The sequence below is a fragment of the Salmo trutta genome, chromosome 33, assembly GCF_901001165.1.
Source record: "Salmo trutta chromosome 33, fSalTru1.1, whole genome shotgun sequence".
Classification (NCBI taxonomy): Eukaryota; Metazoa; Chordata; class Actinopteri; order Salmoniformes; family Salmonidae; genus Salmo; species Salmo trutta.
The window spans coordinates 21,513,055-21,518,391 of NC_042989.1; the positions used below are offsets into that span (position 1 = coordinate 21,513,055).

The 5,337-nt window shown below is 40.6% G+C and overlaps 1 long non-coding RNA gene across 1 annotated transcript; it reads right to left on the reverse strand.

Annotated features, from left to right (window-relative positions):
- Window positions 1–3,131: 3,131 nt before the first annotated feature.
- On the reverse strand, window positions 3,132–4,975 carry LOC115172647 (uncharacterized). Its single transcript, XR_003871468.1, has 3 exons — window positions 4,772–4,975; window positions 3,554–3,880; window positions 3,132–3,321 (listed from the first exon to the last, which is right to left on the reverse strand). It is a non-coding gene; the product is annotated as an uncharacterized LOC115172647 (long non-coding RNA).
- Window positions 4,976–5,337: the final 362 nt, after the last annotated feature.

A 5,337-nucleotide genomic window follows, 5' to 3' on the forward strand; every position in this document is an offset into this window, starting at 1 on the left:
GAGGCAGAATCATGTTTGTCCAGACAGACAGGCAGACAGACAGCCTGAGCAGAATAACAGCTTTATTACAGCTTTATAGAATAAAAGGGGAAAAATAGGTAAATGGTTTCAACACTTTAACCTTTGACATTCTTTTGATGATAACCCCAACAGGAAAGACAGACAGCATCCATCTCTAAAACTATTTAATCTGCTGTCTTATTGACAGGGATGCTTCTGCGGTGCAGACGTAGACCATATTGTCATTGGCTCTGCTTGTTTTATTTACTCCCGGCAGAATGAGCATGTCTAAAGCGAGATGTTGTGATCTTCACTGGCTATTTCTCCAATGAGCTAGGTTGTGTGGGTACATTGTCACTATAGGTGAAATGTCAATCAAGAGGATAGTCCATATGAATGTGAGGAAACGTTACCAGTCATACCAGGCCTCTAGGCTCTCCAGACAAATGGCTGCTAAACGAAAAATAAACAAATATGGAGGCAGATTTTGGACTCGGCCTGGGGTTAGGATTAGTGCTATATGTCAAGTTGATCAAGACAAAGGTGATGATTGTGGACTACAGAAAAAAAGAGGACCGGGCACGCCCCCATTCACATTGACGGGGCTGCAGTGGAGCAGGTTGAGAGCTTCAAGTTCCTTGTTGTCCACATCACCAACAAACTAACATGGTCCAAGCACACCAAGACAGTTGTGAAGAGGGCACGACAAAACCTATTGCCCCTCAGGAGACTGAAAAGATTTGGCATGGGTCCTCAGGTCCTCAAAAGGTTATACAGCTGCACCATCGAGAACATCTTGACTGGTTGCATCACTGCCTGGTATGGCAACTGCTCGGCCTCCGACCGCAAGGCTACAGAGTGTAGTGCGTACAGCCCAGAACATCACTGGGGCCAAGCTTCCTGCCAACCAGGACCTCTATACCAGGCAGTGTCAGAGGAAGGCCCTAAAAATTGTCAAAGATTCCAGCCACCCTAAAGATTCCAGCCACGTCATAGACTATTCTCTCTGCTACTGCACGGGAAGCGGTACCGGAATGCCAAGTCTAGGTCCAAGAGGCTTCTAAACAGCTTCTACCCCCAAGCCATAAGACTCCTGAACATCTAATCAAATGGCTACCCAGACTATTTGCATTGCCCCCCCCCCCCCCTCTTTTAAACCGCTGCTACTCTCTGTTGTTACCATCTATGCATAGTCACTTTAATAACTGTATCTACATGTACATATTACCTCAACTAACCGGTGCCCCCGCACATTGACTCGGTACCGGTACCCCCCCCTGTATATAGTCTCACTACTGTTGTTTTACTGCTGCTCTTTAATTACTTGTTACTTTTATTTATTATTCTTATCCATATTTTTTGGAACTGCATTGTTGGTTAGGGGCTAGTAAGTAAGCATTTCACTGTAAGGTCAACTCCTGTTGTATTCAGTGCATGGGGCGGCAGGGTAGCCTTGTGGTTCGAGCGTTGGACTAGTAACCGCAAGGTTGTAGTTCAAATCCCCGAGCTGACAAGGTACCAATCTGTCGTTCTGCCCCTGAACAGGCAGTTAACCCACTGTTCCTAGGCTGTCATTGAAAATAAGAATTTGTTCTTAACTGACTTGCCTAGTTAAACAAAGGTAAAATAAAACAAATGTGACTAATCAAATTTGATTGACATTTGATCTTTAATAACTACTTATTTGTAGCAGTTTTACTTTAGTGCCTTATTGCAAACAGAATGCATGTTTTGGAATATATTTACTCTGTACAGGCTTCCTTTTAACTCTGTCATTTAGGTTTTATGTGCCTTATTCTATGCTTCCCATTCTTACGTTTTGAGCGGTTTCCTTCCTTGAGCGGTTTCCTTCCTCTCCGGCAACTGTTAGGAAGGACACCTGTACCTTTGTAGTGACTGGGTGTATTGATACACTATCCAAAGTGTAATTTATAACTTAACCATGCTCAAAGGGATATTCAATGTCTGCTTTTTATTTTTATCCATCTACCAATAGGTTTCCTTCTTTGCGAGGCATTGGAAAACCTCCCTGGTCTTTGTGGTTGAATCTGTTTTTGAAATGCACTGCTCGACTGAGGGACCTTACAGATCATTGTATGTGAGGGGTACATAGCTGAGGTAGTCATTCCAAAAAATATTTTACACTATTATTGCACACAATGAGTCCATGCAACGTATTGTAACTTGTTAACCAAATTTTTACTACTGAACTTATTTAGGCTTGCCATAAGAAAGGGGTTGAATACTTACTAACTCAAGACATCTTTTCATTTGTAAACCTTTCTAAAAACGTAATTCCACTTTGACATTATCCCAGCAATTTGATGAATGGAAAGAGACATTTGTTACAAAACACCAAAATGTGTATTATAATGACATACTGCGATTGTCATTAGGCCTACACTTGTAGCTTGAATTGATGCGTCCACTGCTGCCCACACGCTTCTCAACCTTGGCTGTGCGTCTAGGTCTTGGCCATTCATCTCCGCCTTGGCAAAATGTAAGTGTTCTCGTAGAACCACAACGCAATTTGGTGCGTATTCCACCTGGTTTCAAGTCAAATTGCAAATGTTTCATGTAGCTTACATGCGGGAAGAATACATAATAGTGTAATAGCCTTTAGTTTTCTTGGCATTTTGTGTTAATTATTGTGATCGGCTCATGTTTTACGGTACGGCGTACCCCCACTATACTGGCTTACTTTTACCTTTGATCTACTGTAGCTTTTATTTAGGTGATTGTAAGTTCTCAAAGATCATAGGCTATTATAAAAAGTATTTTTTGTTGTTGTTGTTGTTGCAATGCACCAAACTGTGATCTCGTGGCCCACCTGGACCCATGCTGCGACCCACAAGTGGGTCCCACCCCACAGTTTGGCCACCACTGATCTATAACTCCCACTATAACTAGTTTTATAACATCTTATGTTATTACTCATAACTATTTAAAACTACTTATGACAACTTATGACAAGTGTTATAATGTATTATATAGACGTTATAAAGGTTTTATGAATGCATACATAAGGACACCTATAGTAAAGTCTTACCGAGCCCCAATTTTATTGTCACTGAATAAACCTCCTGAATAAACCCCCTGAATAAATATAAAAGAGAGTCGCACACTCTATGTACATATAAGCTCCCAGTGATTTATTGAGTAAACCACCAACATTTCAGCCCAACGGTAGCACTGCCATTATCAAGATACTGTTAGTTTCTGAAACAACACCATTGTCATCTGGTCGTCTGGAGTCCAAGCACAGAATTGTGACTTCTGTTGTCTTTCTCTTCAGTCATTCTCATATCAAATCATTGTAATCTGTAAGAAGAAAAATGTAGAACTCATTCAAATTGCAGTCATAATAGTTTTAGAAATTACACATTGGCTCTTAATAAAGTAGTGGGCTGGTTAAAATTATGGTGGTGCCCACGTTAATGTCTACAGAGATACTTATGAGGGTAAAGAAATAGGTATAGCTAACCACTACTGTGGATGACAAGGACACCATTTTGGATAGTTTCACAGTTTCTCCAACTTCATTTGGCCTTACTTGGTGGTGCACCCGGAGCACCCTGAGCACCAGCCTGGACTCCAGTGTGATTGCCCAGCGCAAGGTTTCTCTCGATCTCATTGTAGAGGTATTGGTCAACTTGCTTCAGTGCTTCTATCATTAATGTGGAGGCGTTATTACCTTTGCAGATAACAGTGTCCACAAGATTTCGTGCCATATCTGCCCTAGCTAGCATCCTATGTGTTATGGAGTCCCTCTCAAATTTATTGATCACATTGTTTGGTAGTAATTTGTCACATATAGCCTTGATATTAGGCTCATTCAAATCATTCACTATCTGCCACCTTGCCAATTGTAGTTGTTGGGCTGCTCAGAAAGAGAGAGAAAAAAATAAGAAAGAATGGTTATTATACAGTAAAGGAGTTTGGACAAATAAAAAATCAGGGCTGCATTCAGTAGCACGTTCACATTGAAATACTATATAGTGGTTGATTTCCTGCCCAACTATACTGCATTCCATAAACCAATGGTTGTGTACTACGTCGCCACGTCATCAACTGTGCAGTCCGGCAACAGATTGCTATATCAAATTTTGTGGTTAGCTGATATGTTAAATACAGTACCTATCCAGGCATTGTAATATCGGACTTGTCTGCAATGTAGTTGGGCAGGCACTCAGTCATTGTGTAGAACAAACATAGAGGAATTTTTTGGAACAATTTATTTGAATAGTCCCAAGTAGATGGTTTGTAGATTTTCAGATGTTCAATAACTGTCAACAACATTTCAACTAACTATCCCCTAACCCTAACCTTAATCCTTACCCTAAACTTAACCCTAACCCATCCCTAATTCTAACCTTAACCATAACCTTAGTAAGCAGTTGCTTATCAACATATAGTTTGTTGATAGTATGAACATCAATATGGGAGTCTCCAAATAAAGTGTGACCAAATATTTTTACTACTTGTACTTTACAAGTACTTTACAACAAGTCTTAAACTTTTAAGCTCTTTCATTTCAGTGCCAATATTATATGAGTGGCGCACACATCTCTATCACATTCACACAAACAAGTGGAACATGCTACTTGCTACGATACAACAACAATTTAAAAAAGCACTCATGAGAGTTGAGTGCGTTCTTTCCCTTTACATTGCTGAGATACATTACATACAAATGAAAGACAATGTTACCCAGTTGTTCTCAGCAACATATGACATTAACTATGTATTTAAAGTGTAAAGCTTAGTTTACCTGCCATACTCGGATGAAAGTCTAAAAGTGGATTGTGCAAACAGAAAATCTCCTGTGTTTTGTTAACGCAGAAATCGAAAGGGGAAGTGAAAGTTTGAAAAAAGATGTGTATCCAATCTAGACATAACCATCTCGTAGCCCAATCACGGACCAAGTTTGATAAAAAAAAATACAAATACCACCAATGAAGGAAGTTGAAACTCAAAACTTCACTCCACTCATCTCCCACTCACTTTCTCTCGCTCTCTGGTAATGTCCCCCTCCCCCCACATGTGCACTCACTCACTCACACACAGGCACAGAGCACAGCAACCTGCGTTTCATCATTGAGTACAGTTAAAACGTTTACATGCTTTGCAAGAAGGATTTCCCAAATAATCCTGTTTTCCACACACATAGCTATGTGTAGCCTACTTGGACACCTCCCACCTCCCACACCGAATAGCATGAAGCCACAGGGCTCTTCTTGCAGACTCTGAACATTGCAAACCGTAGGTCGGGATATTTTTTACAATGATGACAGATTTTGAACTCTGTCCTCATTGAGAGTCCAACGATGACAGATC